The sequence below is a fragment of the Manis javanica genome, chromosome 12, assembly GCF_040802235.1.
Source record: "Manis javanica isolate MJ-LG chromosome 12, MJ_LKY, whole genome shotgun sequence".
Classification (NCBI taxonomy): Eukaryota; Metazoa; Chordata; class Mammalia; order Pholidota; family Manidae; genus Manis; species Manis javanica.
This window is the reverse complement of record NC_133167.1, coordinates 94615152-94637533: the sequence shown is the minus strand read 5'-3', so window position 1 is coordinate 94637533 and position 22382 is coordinate 94615152. Positions and strand designations below refer to the sequence as shown.

At 38.8% G+C, this 22382-nt stretch overlaps 1 long non-coding RNA gene across 3 annotated transcripts in view; it reads left to right on the top strand.

The window, feature by feature from the left end:
• LOC118968142 (uncharacterized) overlaps window positions 1-22382 on the top strand; it is a 133250-nt gene that overhangs the window by 73147 nt on the left and 37721 nt on the right. Inside the window, exon 5 of one of the 3 annotated variants that reach the window (XR_012124006.1) lies at window positions 4514-4740. The exons of the other annotated variants lie outside the window; for them this stretch is intronic. This is a non-coding gene — a long non-coding RNA (uncharacterized lncRNA). Of the gene's footprint in view, window positions 1-4513; window positions 4741-22382 lie in introns of those variants that run through there. 3 annotated transcript variants of the gene reach the window in all.

Sequence of the window (22382 nt, the reverse complement as noted above, 5' to 3'; positions counted from 1 at the left end):
GAAAATAGATTTGGAATTTCTCAACATATAAATGGAAATTTAAGGACTAGAATCCAAGGGAGAAGAGCCGGAGGAGACAGAGAGTTGCTGAGAGGCAGGAGGAAGTCGGCAGGCGCGCCTTGGAGACAGGGCAGGTTTGGTCGCAGACCTCCTCAACAAAGCGGGTAGCTCGGCCAAGTGAGGCTGATGCACTTTTTGGTATCCCAGTGCGTATAAAAGTTACAATTACATTTTACTGTAGTCTCTTAAGTGTTTTCTGGACATAATGCTATTGTACAATGTGCATACCTTAATTAAAAAGTACTTTATTGCTACAAAATGCTAACTATGATCTGATTTTTCAGCAAGCCATAATCTTTTTGCTGGTGGAGGGTCTTGCCTCCATGTTGATGGCTGCTGACTGATCAGGGTGGGGGTTGCTGAAGGTTGGGACAGCTGATGCAATTGCTTAAAATAAGGCAAATGACGTTGACCACATGTACTGACTACTCCTTTCATGAATGATTTCTTTGTAGCATGTGCTGCTGTTTGATAGCATTTACCCCTTAGTAGAACTTTCTCAAAATTGGACTCAGCCTTTTCAAACTCTGCTCCTGCTTTATAAACTAAGTTTACTGAATATTCTAAATGCTTTCTTGTCATTCCAACAATATTCACAGCACATCACCAGGAGTGAATTCCAAATCAAAAAACCATTTCCTTTGCACACCCATAGGAAGCAACGACTCACCCCCTAAGTTTTATCATGTGATGCAGCCATTCAGTCACATCTTCAGCCTCCACTTCTGGTTCCCTGGTTGTTTCCACCACATCTGCAGTGACTTTCTCCATTGAAGTCTTAAAGTCCTTGGAGTCATCCATGAGGGTTGGAATCAACTTCTCTAAACTCCTGTTCATGTTGGTATTTTGACTTCTTCCCATGAATCATGTATGTTCTGAATGGCATCTAGAATACTGAACGCTTTCCAGAAGTTTTTCAACTAACTTTGCCCAGGTCCATCAGAGGATATCACAGTCATCTGTGATGACATCTATCACAGCTCTAGCCTTATGAAAAGTATTTCTTAACTTAAGTAATAAAACTTGAAAGTTGAAATTACTCCCTGATCCATGGGCTACAGAAGGGATGTTGTATTAACAGGGAAGAAAACAACATTAATCTCATTATCCATGTCAGCTCTTGGATTTTGGATTGTCAATGAGCAGTAATATTTTGAAAGGAATCTTTTCTCTGAGCAGTGGGCTTGAAATAATACTCAGTAAACCATGTTATCCACATATTTTCTGTCACCCAAGCTTTGTTGCTCCCCTTACAGAGCACAGGCAGAATAGATTTAACGTAATTCTTAAAGGCCCTAAGATTTTCAGCGTGGTCAGTGAGCACTGGCTTCGGTTTAGTCACCAGCAGCATTAGCCCCTCACAAGAGAGGCAGCCTGTCCTTTGAAACCAGGCACGGACTTCTCTCCAGCTATGACAGTCCTAGGTGGCATCTTCTTCCAGAAGGCTGTTTCATCTCCATTGAAAATCTGTTGTTTGGTGCAGCACCTTTGGTAATGACCTGAGCTGGAGCTTCTGAATGACTTGCTGCAGCTTCTCCATTGGCACCTGCTGCTTCACCTTGTGCTTTCGTGTTACAGAGATGGCTTCCCTCCTTAAGTGTCATGAACCAGGCTCTGCTCGCTTCCAACTCCTCTTCTGCAGCTCCCTCACCTCTCCCAGCCTTCTCAGAATGAGAGAGTAAAGCCAAGCTCTCAATTAGGCTTTGCTTAAGGAAATGCTGTGGTTGGTTTGATCTCCTATCTAGACCACGAAAACTTTCTCCATATCAGCAATAAGGTTGTTTGACTTTATCATTCATGTGTTCTCTGGGACATTTTAATTTCTTTCAAGAACCTTTCCTTTGCATTCACAATGTGAATAACTGTTTGGTACAAGAGACCTAGCTTTTGGTCTGTCTTGGCTTTTGAAGTGCCTTCCTCACTAGGCTAAATCACACCTTTGGATTAAAAGTGAACGATGTGTCACTCTTCCTTTCACTTGAATACTTAGAGACTATTGTAGGGTTATTAATTGGCCAAACAACTATATTACTCAGTGTCTCAGTTCATAGGGAAGCCTAGGGAGAAGGGGAGGGGGAGGGGGAGGAGGGGAGAAGGGGAGAAGGGGAGAAGGGGAGAGAGAGAGGGAGAGAGACAGGAAGACAAGGAGAGAAAGGGCCAGTTGGTAGAGCAGTCAGAACACACCCATTTATCAATTAAGTTTGCCATCTTAAATGGGTGAAGTTCGTGGCATCCCAAAACAATTACAATAAGAGCAAGGATCACTGATCACAGGTCACCATGACACATATAATAATGAAAATGCTTGAAATAGTATAAGAATTACCAACATGTGACAGAAACATGAAGTGAGCTTGTGCTGGTGGAAAATGGTGCCAACAGACTTGTTGGACGCAGGGTTGCTACAAACCTTCACTTGGTAAATAAACACACTGTGAAGTGCAATAAAATGAGGCATGCACGGATACAAGGGTGTCAGAGAAGCTGAGGAAAGGATGTGTTTTGAAAAGCAGAGAATGGTCAACACTGATGAATCCTGCTAACAGACCAAGTAGAACTCAAAAATGTACATTAGGTTAGCAACATGAACGTCTGGTGTCTTAAAGTAGAAGAGTTTCTAAGAAGCAATATGATACAGTATTTCGAGCTGATAGAAATATTTTATGTTTGCACTGTCCAATAGGATAGCCACCTGTGGGCATTGAGCACCTAAAATGTAGTAGTGAAGCTGAGGAACTGATTTGTTCGTTTTTAAAAATTCAATTAGCATAAATAGCCACATGCAATGAGTAGCTGCATATTGGACTTAACAAACGGACCGTGGGGAAAATGTCAGATTTTAGTAGACTGGCCATTATTCATACCTCATTCAAGAACGTTGCCTCCGAAGTAGAAGAGTGACGAGCAGTCGGAAGGGAGCATGAGGCTGAGGGAGGGTTAGGTCAGACCGGCTTTAGAATGTTCCAGGGACAAGAAGCCAGTGGGCAGGGAGAAGCTGAAGGTGCAGCACAGTGGGGGAGACTGATCTTAGATGACATTATGTCCAAGGAATAGAACAAACATACATACATGAAAAGAGGTCAATCTGTAGATCTGGTGTTAGAAAATCAGGGTATAGCTCTTTGGAGTCTTATGTTTACCCTGTAAAGTCGGAGGCAAGGGCATTGACTTGGAGAACGGAGGACGGAGGGCCTCTGTGAGTCCCTTCCAGGTGATTTTATCTCTTCCTGGCCTTCCCGGCCTGTGCACCTGAGTTTCCTCCAGGCTGACTCACACATCTGCCCCAGAACGTGAGCAGCAGCCTGGAATGCCTCACTGGGGGAGCTTCACCCCGACCTGTGTGTGCTACCACTTGAAAGTATGTATCTCCAATTAGGATAAAACATCAAACTACAAAGCATTTTCCTCACATTAAAACCAGTTCATTTATCTGGGTAACTAACAAATATTACCAAAAAATGCAAATCAGAAAGGAAGTGAGAAAAGTTTCTTTCATGAAAGGTCCTGGAAGCCACTTAAGTCCTAGGCTCCTGGGTGGCTAGGGAGGTGCCAAAAGGACAGGTGGACAAAACACTGAAGCTAAAACTTGGCTCATAATTATTCTTAAAGACAATCTTCAGCACTGCATGGCACATTCCATATATCTGGCGTCTAATCCCTGTGACACACCCCCAGGGTGAATAGTTGGTTTGGACTAAATTCACAGAGAACAGATGTGGCAGGCCGGGGAGGTGTGTCGATGCTCCTTCAGTGGCTCAGTAGGAGCTGCTGTGGTGGAGAACCAGATGGATTCAGGAACTCCTGAGTTTTAAATGCTAGGGTACAGGTCCAATAGCTGCAATAGGGGGAACGTGAAAGGTGAGTCCAGTAACCAAGCCAGGGTGGGACCAGTCAGGGGGAAACAGCGACTCGGAGGACAGGTTCTAAAGGCCTTGTAACTAGGAACGAGATCTTAAGTTACTAGCACTCACTCTCAGGCTGGCACGATTCTTCTCAGCTTCTTAGTGGAACTACGGCAGCTACTGACACCAAGAGGAAAAACAGAAGCCAATATCCAGGCTGTTCAAGTGCAATAAGCACGTGTTATTTTCCATACAGAATGTTGTGTAGCATGTGGCCAGGTTCCAGAGTTAAATAATAATAATGATGATCTTTGGACATAGAATAATTTTAACAATCACAAGCCTGTGTGTGAGTGCACAGTTCCACAGCTCAAGCAATAAAATGTGATGTTCTTAAATAAATCATTACTACAAATTCTATCTAGTTAATATTTTATGACTAGATACTGTTAGAAATTTTATTAATAGATTATATGAATTCAAGAAATAGTCTAAAATGATTGAGCAGAGTTACCAAATTTAATATATGCTGTTGCTTCACTTTACAACTGTCCTGGCCCTAATTCAAGCCTTCTCTCATTTTTTTATATTAATTCTACCTTTTGTCACAGAAACGTAAGACAGTTTCATCTGAAACTTGAAAAATATCATCACCAACCATTAATAACAAGCCCATGGACTGATTTTCAACTGTAGAAGCTGAAAAGAAAGAATAAAAGATATTTTTCTCTCATTTTCACTGAGAACCAAAATATTCATGTCCAAAACCAAGGGCCATGATGAATGCTTTCAAGCACACTCTGCACACTCTTAAATGAGTAAGTCATTAAACTCTTTATTGGTCTATGTATTTTTAAGTTCTTCCACATTTCAACCTGATTAATGATGATGAGCATGCTAATAAAAATCACTACCCTTTAGAAATACAGTAATAATTTTATAAGATTCAGTGATAATGTGTATGTGATTCACAGGTGTCACGTAGCTTTTATAGGTCATGAACCCAGTGGCCCATGACAAAAGGTTTTCTCTTCTGTAAGAACTTTGCTGAGTATGAAATTTTAAGCTTAGACCAAAACTTAGTATACCAAAGAAGTATACTAATATACTGCTTGCAAGCTTTCATGTGTATGAAGGTTTCATTGGGAAGAAATGCATTCACTTATCATAAGCATTTATAGGAACATGTCCACATTTATTTTCTCTAGTCAATTACGAGCTGATTATTACTATTTGTAAATTTCTTTGTAATTATCCATAGTGGCCTCATTCTATAGTATTTCTCAGTTGACTATCCTGGCCAATTATCTCAAAAGCATCCCAAGAAAATCCCTGCTTTACTAGGTTAGGAATATTTAATTTGCTAGTATATCCCCATCTTTTTCTATGGAAATCCTCTATTTCCATAATGGTTTACTTCCAAAATGTAATAGCCTATAAATTTATTAACTACTCACTGTAGGAGTATCAGATTTAGCAAATAAAAATACTTTATGGGATATACTTATACTAAAAAATATTTATTTAAAATTAAAGTTTAAATGGATATCCTATACTTTATCTGTCTAGTTTATAAATCACTGTTAGGAATAGTGTACATGACTTCTTTTTGAGAGTTCCTAGCAGTTTCCATCCAAAGAATTGCCAAAGTATAAAAATCCCTATGTTTTCAAGTTCCCGCAACTTTTCCCGGAAGAGTTATGCCCGAGAGATCTCCCATATAGAGACCGAAGTAGAAAGATTTCTATATTCGCCAAAGTGGGGCAAGGCACACTGTTCCTCTCGCTTTTCTCTTCAACAGAATTTTGTTTCTCAAGTATTTGATTGGTTACTTTTCCCCAGTGTTATGGACTGAATGCATCGTCTCCCCAAAATTCCTATGTTGAAACCCTACTCCCCAGTCTAATGGGCCGGCGGTAGGGCCTTTGGGAGGTGATCAGGGTTGGATGAGGCATGAAGGGCCCTGTGATGGGACCAGTGCCCTTATGAAAAGGGGTCTCTCCTCTCTCTGCCATGTGAGGATACAGAGCACAGGGCTGTCTGTGGACCAGGAGGAGAGCCTTCAGCAGCCTGACCACGTTGGCACCCTGATCTCAGATTCCAGCCTCCAGAACCATCAGGAATCAGGGTTAGTTGTTTAAGCCGCCCAGTGTATGGTATTCTGTTACTGCAGCCCAAACTAAAAAAACAGGCTTAACAACTGGAAAGTCACTAATTTTTCCAATCTCTGTGATAATATCCTTGAAGATTCCTTATCAAGATCTCACACAGATATTCTAAAGGCATCAGCTTTTTATAATTCTACCATAAGCCTATTTTTTTGCAGACCTCTCTTGAGAGCATTCAGGCATTTCTTATTCTGGGGAAGGGAAGTGAGGCAGAATAATTTATTAATGTCTCTGCTCAGAAGAGCAAAATTGTAGAGAGGAGAAATGTAAAATAAAATCTAATAGCCTTACTTTTCAGAAGCACATTTGAAAATGTACTTCTATAGGAGCAAGAGAAAAAAGCAGAGGAATAGATGTGGATGATTTGAGTAGTAATTTATTTAACTAGGTTTTAGCCATGCACTATGAGAATATATCCACTACTGTATATTAGATGTGCCCAACTCTGTGGTATTTATCCATACAGTGTGTGTGTGTGTGTGTGCGTGTGTGTGTGTGTGAACTCACTGGACCTGCCTGTGATATATAAATGCTATCTGTAAAGGGTGTATAAATGCATACATATACCAACAGCCTCTTTAAATATCTAAAACAATTATTATTTATGCTATGCAATTTAATAATATTTATATATTGCTTACACCTTTCAAACTGGTATGTCTAAGTCCATTTAAATTCTAAACTATTTAGTAGTTTGATATGTCACAGTCACACAGAAGAATGAAACCACCAAAACAAGGTAAAGATGAGCGCACCAAAATGAAAATTGGGGGCCAGCTAGGGACTGGACACCAAAAGAGACTTGGCAAGTTGGGAGAATCAATTAGATGGGGGCTGAGCTGGGCACGCAAATCCGTGTAAGAGCGTAACAGGAAAGTGGATGCCAAATGCAAACAGAGTGTAAGCTCATGGACAAATCTGACATCACCAGCAGCCAGAACTAAAAAAAAATGGTAAGGCAGGGCCTAGTGTGAGCCTGGGTGACAGACACTAACTCATGTGAATGGTCACTGGTTATCATGGAGAAAATTAGAAGGCCTAATGTCCTGCTCCCGAAAACATCTCCCTCAGTTTTTAAAGACACTCTTTTGCACAGCAATTTACTCTATAAATTCCACTGCAAGCAGCACAATGCCAGCGCATTAAGTAAATGTTGGCTATTGATGCATTAATGTTAACATTAAGGTACTCATTATATGCTGTTTTTACACATTAGTTTAATGACTGCTGCAATTTATATTGCAACAATAATTCACATACAGACATTAATCTATTCTCTCTGTACTTTAAAATACAGTCTAGTTGAACAATAAGTAGGAAGTAAAAAATGTGGACCAAACGCATCCATATCTTTTGAATTTATTATTACTTATCTAGTTTGGTTCATCTCTATGTATTATCCTAATAATTGTTGACATTACATGAAAGAAAAATGATGATCTTTTATGATACATCTGCTTTACCTGGCGAAACATCATGGACATTGGGTAGTCCAGCTGTTTCAAAGGCCTGGGAACTGTGCATAAATATTCAAAAACAGAATTGAAATAAACACTGATGTGATACTGACCAGCCTGCAATATATTTCAGCCTGACAATATGTTCTTGCTCTTTCTAGTTCGAGGCTGGTGTTTAATAATTGGTTGAATTTCAAAGCATAGCAATCCTGAATTAGCAGAACTTTGAGGTACTAAGAATGGGTTATCTGACATCCACATGAAACCTGACTTAAGTTGATGACAATGCCATCATGTTCACATTAAGCATGGAAGGGCCTCACGAGCCCTGCACAGCACTCCCCGGTATAAGAGGAAGCATCTGAGCACTTTAGGAGGCAGGGAAGTTGGGGGGTTTTTCCATACGCCTATCTATATCTATTTACATACGTTATAAATATGTCTGCACTCCCCAATGGAGCAAGTTTGATTACATGGATCATTTGGGAGGCAAAGAAAGTTTAGGATAATGGTCAAAAGTTCCTTCTAACAGAGAGATACATCACCCTTTATGAATCAAGGATTGAATTATTTTAGATTCTCACCCATAATAATTAAGTTGCAGGATAGACTTGTCATTCAAAAACACTTCAGTTTCACAGCCTTTTAGTAAAAAAAAGTTGAAGGTCAGGGTAAGAATGGAGATCTTAATGACCTAGGACAAGAAAAAAATCTTTGGGTGACTAATATAAATAATGCTAGTGAACACTATTTAGGGATCAGGGATCGGGTACTAAGCTTAGCACTTTAGAGAAGAGTCTTTTAAACCTTAAAAACACTACAAAATGGGCACTGATATCTCCATTGTGAAAGTGGGGAAAGCATGGTTAAAGGAAATTAAGTGTCACATACTAGTAAGTGGTAAAATCTGTACCAAATGTAGGTCAGAGATGCTGGAAGCCTGTGTTCCTGAGCATTACGTGGCCGTTTCAGTACCACACCGACTGATGTGCAGGCATTGTATCTTGCTTCACTTTATGTCTTCTTCCCACCTGCTATAGTCACCTGGTGTGTCCATTATCATTAGCAACTTTAAAGAATGAGTCATTTCACCCTCTTCTGGAGGAGATGAGAAAACTAGCAAGGCCCATTTGTCATCCATACAATTTTTCTCTATATAACTGCTTGTGAGACTGGGAAATAATCCCCAGATGGAAGTCATTACATTTTAATTTGTATGCATATGTGACATCTTGCTTTTCAAAATCTTTCTGACTTTACTCTTTCCATTACTAAAACTAATTGATATATATGAGAAATAACTAATTAAAATGAGTGTAAAGCATTTTCCTCAAATATAAAGCATGCTATAAAATGCTAATAAAACCATAAAAAATACATAGAAAAATCTGTCAATTACAAAATTAACTTCAGATAGGAAAGCAAATATCATTTATCCTTTGAAATGTCCAAATAAATGACTTGTTTGGCAGCAAAATGCTATTTTGCTTAATATTAATAAAACCTCTAGAATAATAGTTGTTTTTTCATAACACCCACCAGAATAAAAATTTGAAGATGATCATTACAGTTATAAATTAAATTTGGGGAAAACTCTAAATAGCTATTTGCTGGGACCATATCTTGGTTATGATTACATAAATGTGAATCACGGGTTGGCAAATCATATCAGAATGAAGTGTTTCTTCCTGAGCCGCTTACAGCTGGGTAATGGGGAAGGAAGAGGATTTTGCATGGGTGAAAGATAATTTATCAGTGAAGGCAGACCTAAATCCTGTAGGACTGTGGCTGGCAGATGGCCCTGGCTATAAAGAATTAGAGGCAGGCTTAGGGAGGCCACTGTGCTTAACTGTGAAGGCCCCCCAGGTAACATTCATGTGTAGACACAAATGAACCTAAAAACTGACTTGATTTGTATACATCACTTTAAAGATTAGAAAAGGCAGCCCTCAAGCAAAATCAGTTCTAAGAGTGAAGTACATGGCAACACAGGCCTACCTCAAGAAACTATAATCCAAATAAGCAGTCTACATTCACAATTAAAGAAACTGGAAAAATTAGAACAAATGAAACCTCAAGTTAGTAGAACAAGGGACATAATAAAGACCAGAGCAGAAATCAATAAAATACAAAGAAATCAATGAAACTAAGAGCTGGTTCTTTGAGAAGATAAACAAAAGAGACATAACCCTCGCCTGACTTATCAAGAAAAAAAGAGAGAAGACACAAATAAAATCAGAAATGAAAAGGGAATAGTTACAACTGACACCACAGATATACAAAGAATCATTACAGAATTCTGTGAAAAATTATAGGCCAATAAGTTGGATGGATGGCCTAGAAGAAATGGACAAATTCATATAAAAGTACAACCTTCCAAGACTGACCCAGGAGACAGCAGAAAAATCTGAGCAGACCAGTTACCAGTAACTAAATTGAATTGGTAAGCAAAAAACTCCCAACCAACAAAAGTCCAGATGGCTTCACCACTGAATTCTACCAAACGCTTAGAGAAGAGTTAATACCCATCCTTCTTAAAATATTCCAAACAGTAGAAGAGGAGGGAATACTTCCAAACTCATTCTGTGAGGTCAGCATCACTCTAATACCAATAAAGACACTACACACAAGAAAAGAAAGTTATAGACCAATCTCCCTGATGAACAAAATTAAAAAATACATGAAAAAGATCATCCATCATGACCAAGTGGGATTTATTCCAGGTATGCAAGGATAGTACAATATTTGTAAAACAATCAACGTAATACACCACATTAACAAAAACAGGGAAAAAATAATGATCATCTCAACAGATGATCTAAAAGCATTTGACAAAATTCAACATCCATTCATAATAAAAACTCAACAAAGTGGGTATAGAAGGATTGTACCTCAATATCATAAAAGCCATATATGACAAACCCATAGCTAACATCATACTCAATGGCAAAAAACCAAAAGCTTTTCCTCTCATATTAGGAAAAAGATAAGGATCCACTCTCACCACTTCTACTCAACATAGTACTGGAGGTCTAGCCACAGCAATCAGGCAAGATAAGGAGACACCAACCATCCAAATTGGTAAGGAAGAAGTTAAACTGTTACTATTTGAAGATGACATAATGCTAGTGAAAACCCTAAAGACTCTACCAAAACAATATTAGGACTGATAACTAGATTCAGCAAACTTGCAGGATACAAAATTAACACACAGAAATCTGCTGCATTCCTATATACAAACAACAAACTACCAGAAAGAGAAATTAGGAAAACAATTTCATTACAATTGTATCAAAAAGAATAAAATACCTAGGAATAAACCTAACCAAGGAGGTGAAAGACCTGTACTCTGAAAACTGTTAAGACACTGATGAGAGAAATTAAAGAAGACACAAATAAATGGAAATCTATCCCATGCTCATGGATAAGAAGAATTAATATTGTCAAAATGGCCATCCTATCAAAGCAAATTACAGAAATGCAGTCCCTGTCAAAATACCAACAGTATTTTTCAATGAACTCAAGCAAACTATCCTAAATTCACATGGAACCACAAAAGACCCCAAATAGACAAAGCAATCCTGAGAAAGAAAAACAAAGCTAGGGGTATTACTCTCCCTGACTTGAAGCTGTACTACAAAGCTACAGTAATCAAAACAGTATGGTACTGGCACAAGAACAGACCCATAGATCACTGGAACAGAATACAGAGCCCAGATATAAACCTATGCATATATGGTTAATTAATAGATGATAAAGGCACCATGAATACACAATGGGGAAAAGACAGTCTCTTGAATAACTGGTGTTGGGAAACCTGGACAGCTACATGTAATAGAATGAAAATGGATTACTGTCTAACTGTATACACAAAACTCAAAATCGATTAAAGACCTAAATGTAAAACATGAAATCATAAACCTCTTAGAAGAAAACATAGGCAAAAATCTCTTGAATGTAAGTATGAGCAGTGTTTTTCTGGACACATCTCCTTGGGCAAGGGAAACAAAATAAAAAATGAACTGTGGGACACTATCAAACTTAAAGAAAATGAACAAGTGGGACAAACTTAAAAGCTTCTGTACAGCCAAGGACACCATCAACAGAACAAAAAGGGTGTATGGGAAAATATATCCATAAATGATTTATCTGTTAATAGGTTAACATCCAAAATATAATTAACTCATATGACTCAACACCAAAAATACAAATAACCTAATTAAAATATGGGCAGAAGACCTGAGCAGACATTTTTCTAAAGAAGAAGTATAGATGGCCAACAGGCACATGAAAAGAGGTGTCATATTGATAACCATCAGGGAAATGCAAATCAAAACCACAATGAGATACCATCTCACACCAGTCAGAATGGCCACTATCCAAAAGACAAGAAACAGCAAATGCTGGCAAGGATGCAGACAATCCTAACCATGCTACGCTGTTGGTGTGAATGTAAACTGGTACAACCACTGTGGAAAGCAGTATGGAGGTTCCTCAAAAAACTAAAAATAGAAATTACCATTTGACCCAGTAGTCCCACTTCTAAGAATTTACCCAAAGAAAACAAAATACCTGATTCAAAAAGATATATGCATCCCTATGTTTACTGCCACATTATTTACAAATAGCCAAGATATAGAAGCAACCAAAATGTCCATCAATATATGAATTGATAAAGACAGTGTGATACATTATGTTGAAATTCTATTCAGCTATAAAAAAGAAATCCTGCCATTTGGGACAACATGGATGGACCTAGAGGGTATTATGCTCAGTGAAATAAGCCAGGCAGAGAAAAGCAAATACCATATGGCTTCACTTATTTGTGGAATCTAAAAAAACAAACAAACAAAAATGAACAAAATAGCAGTAGACTCATAGACATTGAGAGGTTGCTGATGGTTACCATGGGGGAGGGGTTGGGGAGAGTGGGCAAGGACAGTGAGGGGATAAAGGGGCACAAATATTTTCAATCATGACATAGGTTGGTCAAAGGGATGGTAATACAGAATGGAGAATATAACCAGTGATTGTATAACATCTTTTTATGTTGACAGATAGTAACTGCACTAGTTGGGGTGAAGATTTAATAATGTGGGTAACTGGTGAACCACTATGTTGTATACTTGGTATGAATATAAGATTGTATAATCAAGTATACTTTAATAAAAAGAAATTTAAAAGAAAGTCAGCCCTCAAATGTCAATATTTTAAATAGAATTAAGTCAAGCTATTTGCTATATTTCTGAAATTATCCAAAATTTAATTTTTTTTTAATTAGGGGCTCTTCCTGAATTGAGTATATGATTCCATTCATTTCTTTTCTCATTTATTCATTCTAATAAACACCAATTAAATGTATATTATATGCCAAACAAATAATATCATTGTCCCCTGAAGATAAACTATCCTCTACATGGTACCTGCTCTCGTGTCAAATATGGAGCACAGGTATTTTACATATCGTTACTTAAGTAATGTCTTGAATTTTGATGAATTCAAGAATAGGGTGCTGCCCAACTAGAAACCCTGACCCAGCCTGAAAATCAACTTTTGGTAAATTCAAAACTTAGAAGTCAGGAAGGCCTTTGTGTCATGCAGCATGCAGCAGCCTGTTGCCACATGTGGATCAGGTGAAATGCAATTTAGGAGAAGAAATTTCTCAAATGACCCTAAGGACATACATGTAACCACAATTTCTTCTACCTTCATTGTTCTCTAAGATTCTTAGATGGAAGAAAATAAGACTTGATTATAAAAAATTTACTCTATTCTTCTCACTATTAGGAGAACCAGTAAGGGTGACCTTGTTAGGGGAAGGTTATCATTTGTGTTGTCCTTGGAATCATGAATACCTAGCTTTTGAGAAGGGACCTCACATTTTTTCTATAGTTGATTACCACTCCTAATGAGTATATTGTAACATGATGTTTGCTGACAATAATGTACAAGAGAAAGTGAGACAGACTGGGACACAGGAAACGAGAAAAATGGCTGAGTAGAACCTGATCAGGAACATCACAGTCGGTTATGTGTCTCTGTTTATTGAAAGGCTACGAGATTGAGGGAAGGATGTGGCTGACACAAAGCCTGTAGTAACTATCAAAGAGTTTAAAAAAATGCCTTAAGCATCTGCAAGCTACTAACTGGGACCCCCCAATTATGAACTGCATGTTTGCCCCCCCAGATTCATGTTGAAATCCTAATCCTAATGTTCTGTTATTAGAGATGCAGTCTTTAAGAGATAATTAGGCTTAGATAAGGTCATGAAGGTGGGACAACCTTGATGGGATTAGGGCCCTTATAACAAAAGGAAGGGACACCAGAGCTCTCTGCCAGGTGGGCACACACTAAGAAAGCAGCTGTGCGCAGCCAGGAGGTGGGCCCTCTCCAGACACCAGATCTGCCAGGGCCTTGATCTTGGGCTTCCTAGCCTCTGTAACTGTGAGCAGTAAACATGAGTTGTTAAAGCCACCCAGTCTATGGTAATTTGTTCACAGCAGCCTGAGCAGACTAAGACACCCCTGTAGGAGAATTTTATTAGTATTGAATCAGGAGCCATGTTTCTTAAGATAAAAAAAGTCATTTTGTATTGCTTTACAAAGCCACTGTACTCATTTGATTCTCTGGTCCAGATCAGATTTTGTATTATGCTACAGTATTCCTACTCTAGAAATTGCTTCATCAGAATGTCTGGTTTATATTATGCATAAGTAGATATTATACATTTAAGGAAGTTCTAAACAGTATTAACTATTCCTCATCAACCTGGTTTGTTGGGAACTGATGGATCAGGACAATCAGGGACGTGGGGTACAGGAATGCATAAGTAATGCAAAGATGGAAGTTCAGTGCCATCTAGCTTTGCTAGTGGTTCTTTAGCATCATGACTGCAGGGAATGGCTCAAGAATGGTTACCTTTATGTCAGTAGCTAAGGAAGGAGAAAATACATAAATACGAGGTTATGGGTAGAATCCATTAGGAGGTTATTATTAATGAAATCTCTAGCTTTTCATTGAGCCGTAAACTACTAATAACAACCAAAGAGAGAGGTTGAAGATAGAAGAAAATACTGAAGTATAGAAAATTCTAGTGCTTTACAGATGAGTAGATGAGAAAGTTCACAAATTTTTCTGAGCTTCAGATAAAGGAGAGGATGCTGCCAAGACTATTCTTAATTATTTATACACCTACTAAATATTTTGTTCACACTATTACACCAGTTTGGGAGTATCTTCAGCCATGTGACCTCAGTTTTGGTGCCACCGTGGCACAATGCATCTACACAGCTATGCATCTGTGCTTCCCCCACCCCCTAGCCACCTCCTGACCACCTGGACAAGGAGCTCCGTGTGACTTTAAAAGTTCAATCAAAGCAATATAACTTCCAAGCTATGAAAAATTCAGTGCTCACTTTTCCACAGTGGCCGTCATCAAAAGAAAGTTTCCACATGCTTCCTACTCTTTGTAGCTTCCCAGAACTGAATTCAGGAGCAAGAGTGAAAGACATTTTGCCAACTCAGCTCCATTAAATTCATTCCTCTAAGAAAAATATATCCTAAAGGGGAACTAAAAGGCTATCATCAAATCATCTTCAGTGCCCCCTTTTCCTATATGACGTAACTGCAACATGACACACAGATAAGAGGTGTCTGGGTTAGTCTTTAAGCTTCTAAACAAAGCAGGAAGTGTTGATCCTCATTTCCACCTCTCTAGGTAACAAACTCTGAATCACAGGAAGTGAACTTTTACAAACCTTTTCTCTGTGTTCATAGGTTGCTGTCACTGAAGTAGTAAGAGTCATAGTAGGCAGTAACATTTCCCCCAAATCTTAATTCCTCTTAAGTAAAATATTGATTATCCATTCCCTATACAGGAGGTTTTGCACACAAAAAATGTCTCAAAAAATTTACAATAATGCCATCCTTTGAGTGTACATCATATGCCAAGCCATGTACTAAGCAATGAATGACTTACTTAATCCTCAGAACACAGTGTGGTGGGCACTTCACCCATTCTGAGAAGGGGGCTAGAGAGGCAAAGAAAGGTGAACTATGTCCCCAAACTGAAGATGCTGTAGGTGAAATCGCACCATTAATTTTATTTATCAATAAGGAAAAGAAAATCAACAAACCATGAAATACCATCTATTATTTCACATATCCTACTTAATAATGTGGCAAAATGTGAAAAATGTTTATTTTATAATAAATGAAATTAAGTAGCTTGTTCAAGATTAAATATCTAGGGGGCTAATACTACAGCAGTCGCAAACAGAAACTTACACAGTACAAGACAATGCAAAGGACTATAGCTGGAGAAGGTGGGTAGGCTGCTTTCCAAAACAGATTCCCAGAGCAGACATTTATCTTCCAGAATTTGCCACAGTTCTGGGACTAGCATCTGCCTTAAAAATTCAAAAATTTTATTTTATTGATGTTCCAGAGTTGATTGGCAGGTAAAAGCTGATTTATGTAACCAAAGCTCACAGGGGACTTTCTAGAAGGCCAGTTTATTAATTTGTCATGAGAATATATCTGCCAAGGCTCTCTAATGGAGTGAGCCCGACCAATTAATTTTTCCCTTTAAGTTATACAGGAAGACAGGTTTTTAAGAAGTTGCTTGGGGAACAAGGGTTCTAGGCTGAATTGTGTCCCCTGTCTTCATGTCAAAATCCTATCCCCAATACTTCAGAATGTGACTCTATTTGGACATAAAGACTTCAAAGAGGTAGGTAAGTTAAAGTGCGGTGTTAGGTGGTCCCTGATCCAATGTGACTGGCACCTCTATAATAAGAGGAATGGATACACAGAGGCCAGGGAGGTGGGTCCACAGAGGAAAGGCCATTGAGGACACAGCAAGCAGGGGGCTATTACAAGCCAACGAGAGAAGCCTCAGAGGAGACCAAACCCGCCGACATCTGGATCTTGGACTGCTGACCCCACTCACCATGAGAAAATGTCTGTGTTTAAATCACCTCGTCTATGGTACTTTGTCACAACAGTGCTAACAAACTAATACAGAAAGGAAGAAAATGTAATCAGACACATGAATCCACAGTTAATGACCTCAAGTTCTATGAGCTGGAGACATTTTCCCAGTGAGGATCTAACTGACACTCAGACCAAAGATGGGCCCTCTCTCATTGGAAAAGCAGAGGCTCTATCCTGTTAAAAGGTATTTCAATGTGCCTTCAAGTACAACTCATGCCAAAGAGAGACAGCAAAAAAGGTTAATGCTTGTAGAAGGCTGAACACATACTCTGTGGCTACATTCACGCCATCTCAGGAATCTCTAGATAAAGGGATTTGCATATTTCTAATGATTCGCTTATCTTAGTTTCCAGTATTTACTCTCGGACATCATTTTTACTTTATGATTCATCTCTTACATCCATGTGCAATCTACAAGACAAGGATGGCTATAATCAACATAAGGTTAAGTATCAAAATCATAGCACTAAAAGTCTTCAGAGAGATGAACTATATTCAGAAGATTTAGAAAAATTCCTGGAAAATGGGCTTGAAGAAGGGTTAGTTAATAGAATGCAAATGAAGGGGGAAATTATTTTAAACTGGAGCAAGTCTCATCAAATGGAAAGAAAAGGGACATATTGTGTAAATGACATAATTGAGCACAGTCTTGAGAGAGTACAGGGAAGAGTTGAGGGAACCAGGCCTGCAGTGGAGATCACACCTCGAACAGCAGTGTAAAAACGTTTATGTTTTAGAAGACAATAAGGGTACATCCAGAATGAAATACCACCCAGCTCTAAAAATAAACTACTGATACATGCTACAGCCTGGATAAATCTCAAAGACATTATGCTGAGTGAAAGATGCCAGTCTAAAATGATTGTATTCTGTAGGATTCCTTTATATGACATTCTAAAGACAAAACTTTAAACATACTTTGGACAGAAAACTGATGAATGTTGCTTAGGTGTTAAAATGGAATAAGGGTGTGACCACAAAGAGGAAACTATCATTAAGGACTTTTTGCAGGTGAAGGACCTGATCTGAATCCTGATTATGAAATTTTACATAAATCTACACATTAGAATTTGTAGAACTGCACACTAAGAAAAAACACCATTGTATATTTTTAAAATAAAATTACTAAAAAATGTGAATTAGGATGGTAACTTCCATAAAGGAAAGAAAAAAGGGTGTGAATACAGTATTTTTAAAGAGTTTGCTGTAGTAATAGTTCAACATAAAAGAAGAGGAAGAGAAAGAAATCAAAATTGGTCAGAGGTTTAAACTTCAGCAGGAGGACAAGTATTTCTGGTGATGTTAATACACAAAATAATGAACTCAAGAGAATTTCATTAGTACAAGGAAAAGGATAATTTTGGACTTAACATTTTTGCCTGCCAGGAAGTGTTTGGGAGATGACCACCAATCAGATCTGGAATGTAAAAGAGAACTTAAAAGAGAAGTCAAGTCGAAGACATAGTGTCCACCTGCCTAAAAGTCCTAACTGCAGCTGTAGCCATGGAAAACATCGCTCACAGGGACCATAAATGAGCATGATGAAGAACTCGTGCAAGTGTCCATTTTACAAGAAAGAAGAGGTATTAATTAGTCCTTCTCTAGAAGCACCACCCTAGCAGGAGCTCTTCTCAAATATCTAATCATATCCATTTGGCATGAAGTATCAGTTTAATATTTTTTAAGAGTATGTGCTCACTTGAATAAACTGTGTGTGACCTTGAGCATTTACCCAGTATGTGTACACAGTGCACCTACAATGTGCAAGACAGTGCTGGATTATATGATGTTACTATGTATTACTTGGAGACAGGCCTAGCTTTTTCTTAAGCTCTGGGTGTCTAAACAGAACAAATTATCCAGGTTGTCAAGGTACTCACTCTGTCTTGCACTGAACAGAGGTAATAAATTGAAGCCCTGAGAGTGGGAGTGGAGTTACAGTGTGTAATATCTCATTGATTGGATTTTAGGCAGATGGAAGGTAGACTTCTTTACTCGAGTACTGTGTTTTTCTCAGAAAATGTGCTCTAAACTTCACTAACACTTCATCACTTTTGTTATAAATAATTTCTTAAAGCTTCTCTGTTCTCATAATAAGAATTTTTACTGGAAGGCCTGCATCTTATTTTACTGTTTCTCCATTGCTGCTGTGCATTATAATGAGTCATGCTGGCTACAAAGGCAGGGTCGGTTACCCAGTCGGACCCAGGCAATTTCCAAGAATGTATATTTGTTATAAATGACCTGAACATTTAAAAAAGGAATTAATTTTCATGCCCATGCCTGTCTGTGTAGGAATCCTAAGACACAGCTGGGAAAAGCCCTTGGATGAGTTGTGATCGAAGTCTCAGAATTTATATGTTGGAGGCAAAGTTACAGGAAGTCATTTGAGAGATCCACCATTGTGTTCCTGCCTACAAAAACACAATATACTTTACAACAGGGTCTTGGGTAGCTATAAGTGCTTCAAAATAGAAGGAAAATAAAATGCTAGGTTTTTTTAAAGTAACATATACTCAAGTATTTGTAGGATGGCAGAAATGAGAGGTGTGGATTCCTACAGCAATTGTCTTTTCTCTTTTTGGAAAGAACTATTGGATGCTGTAAATTGGTTTATTCAGCCTGTACTTCACCTTTCTTCTAAGTGAGGAATTTAGGAATCAAAAGAAAAGAACACACTTTCCAGATTTCTTTAAAGCAAGGGTTCTGAAGGCAAATTAGATCTGCCAATCATAAGCATGAGCATGAAATTTGGGAAGCAAAATTGAGGCAGAAGGTATCATCCTGCCACATTTTGTCCACTTCTGCTTAGAATTTCATGGGGGAAACAAATATTTCTCTGCAGCAACAGAGCAGAATCAATTCCTAGCCCTACATATAGGCTCTAGCCCCATGTGGCTACCAAGCGCTTGCAATGTGACAAGCCCCAATAAAGGTGTTCTGTGAGTATAAAACACACAATGGATTTTGAAGTCTTTGAACCAAGAAAAACAAAAAGTGCTCCATAAATTTTCATATGGATTATATTTTGAAGTGCTTCAGCTTTACTTAATCATGTTAAAATGAGTCTTGCAGTTTCATTTTACTTTTTTTAAATGAGGCTATAGTAAATTTGAAATTATAAATGTGCCTCATTATATTGCTGTTAGACAGCACTGTTCCAGCTTCCTGTGTGTGCAGGAAAGTTATAGGGTTAAGTAATTACGTGGTTCCTCTATCCATCTCTCTGGTCCCTGGTTAGCAGCTACAGATGTTGGTTCTCTAGCCCCTGGGGTGTTCAGAGGCTGTGAGAGCGGGCTGCTGATTATGGCCTGGCTTCAGTAACAACTCAAGGAGTGGCTCTCCTGATGGATCCATCCTGTATTGTTCCAGAAGCCATCAAGGGCCTGCTTAGAGTCCTTTCCTTCAGCCCTTGTTCCTATTTTGCAGACCCCCACTTCTCTGTATTATTTCCCATTCCTTCTTCTTTAAAATTCTTAATGTGTTTTCTGTTTCTTGAAGTGACCCTTGTTGATAAAAAGAGAATATCTTAAATAGTAAGAAGAATTTCTGGAATGGGACTTTTTTTTTTTCCTGAGAAAAAATAGTCTACTCTAAAGACAAAATCTTCTGAAGCCACAGGAATGTCCCTAGTGTGTGATATTGGGCAAGGTATGTCCATCCTTCTTGGCCTGCATATAGCACTGGAAATAGCTATATTGGCATGTTCAAAACAAGGGGCCAGCCTTGAAAACCCTATAAATGATTTTAAAAAGATACCAGCACAAGCAACTACTTTTAAAAATGAAAGTGTTAAAAGAAGGAATGAGATGGCCTCAATCTGAGACCACGCACCATTCCCTAGCCACATCTGATTACCATGATAAGGGCCTACAGAATTACTTGCCATTTTCCTCATTTTCAGCCTATCTAGAGGGCATTAAAATGGTGACCTCCTTTCCTGTGTTCCTGTGTTTCTATTGTAAAAGCAATTTATTAATCTATGCAGCTATCACTGGGAAGATCCTATTTTATATAGAGGCTGTTGCCTGTTTCCCATACAGGCTCCTCCATGCAGTATCACTGGACATTCGGGGCGATATCACAGCCTCAGAAAATTGCTGCCCTCACTGATGTATTTCTCCAGATTGTTTTTGCGGCTGGAGGAAACGCATGTTTATTCTTGGCTGTGCAAGGTTTCAGATGTAAATAAAGCTCCAGCCTCTGCCTGCCACAGTGGGGAAATGCAGAAGTTGTCCAAAGCCAAAGGTAGTACAATATTTATTTGGACACACACACACACACACACACACACACACACACACACACACACACACACACACACACACACACAGTATTCCTTTAAGGCAAGTCCATTTTGCACCTTTCCTATCATGTATTTGACCATGCACAGAGATTTTTTAAGCAGAATTTGGCAGAAACGGGCTGCAAATTGCCCAGAAATAGCTACTTTATGCTTTCTTCTCTTCCCTAAAAATTTCTCACAACCCTTCTGTCACCTGAGAGCTTTACCTCATGTTTAAGGAGATGAGAGTACTACCTGGTTTGAACTCCCTCATTTCCCATCTCAGTACCAAAACTGGCTTGCATCTCCCAGCATCTTCTTTCTCCCTGATGCCATGGAAGACCAGCTGCTCTGCTAGACCTCTGCATCCCAGCCGCTATCACCCCTCCCACATCATCCATCTCTTTGACACTGGATCATTCCCATTAGCATGGGAACATGCTCTGGTGCTTTCCATCTTTTAGCAAAAACAAACAAAAACCCTCATTTGCTTTCACATTCTCTGCCCTTTACCAACCTGTTTCCCTTTTTGTAAAACTTCTTGGAAGAGTTCTCTGCTTAACCAATCCACTTCTCACCTAAATCCATGCCAGTGTAGCCTTTGGGACGACTGTGCAGTGATGTTCTTGTCAAAGTCACCTCCAGCCTCTGTCATCTAGTTGTTAGGTAATGACTGCCCCGATCTTGCTCACCCTCTCAGCAACATTTAGCTGTTTACTGATTCGTTCTTTAGAAACAGTATCCCTTTTTCTAGCTCCCATGACAACTTAATTTCAGATTATTCCACCTAAGATTTTTGTTTGTTCGTTTCTGTTTTCTTTTCCTCTCCTGGACTTCCAAGTGTTGATATTCTTGAAGGTCCTGCCTTAGTGCCCTTTCTTCTCCCGTGCAAAGCCTTCCACTGCTGTGGCTTTCAGTCCATGCATAGCAGTACCTCTAAATACTGAGCGCACACATCAACATTACCTGGGACTAAGCCTTTCCACTCATGATACTTCAATCAAAAGGTCTGAGGATGGGTTCTGGGAATCTGTGTCTGTGTTGAGGGAGAAGATACTGCCTTTCAGTTTTGTTTTTGTTGTTATTTGTATGTTTCACTCTAATTTCTAAGTGCAGACAGGATTCGGAAACAGTGATCTCTACTATACGGCAGCTCTCAAGTGTGTCCCCAGTTTATACTATTCCTCTGAGGACCATATGTTTTCTGTCCTTCCCAACCCTCCTCAAATTCATCTGTGACTGCACTTAGTTGTTCCATTTTTTAATACATTCTAAGTGCTGATAAGAGAGAGATTAGAGATTTAGGAGAAAGAGGATAAGGAACAACTTAATGATCTTGAAAAGGTAAGATATGGTAGAACCCAGAGTACATATGAGAGAATCAGACCTGAGCTAAAAAAAGAACCTGGTAGGCAGTAACATGAAGGGATTTGAAACTAGAGGTTCAAGGTCTTAATGCACATTGCAAAATTGTCTAGCATTCATTCATTCAGCAAATATATGTTGAGCAATTGCATTCATTCATTCACCAAATATGTGTTGAGCAATCAGAGCCTAGCTGATGCTAGGCGTTGCA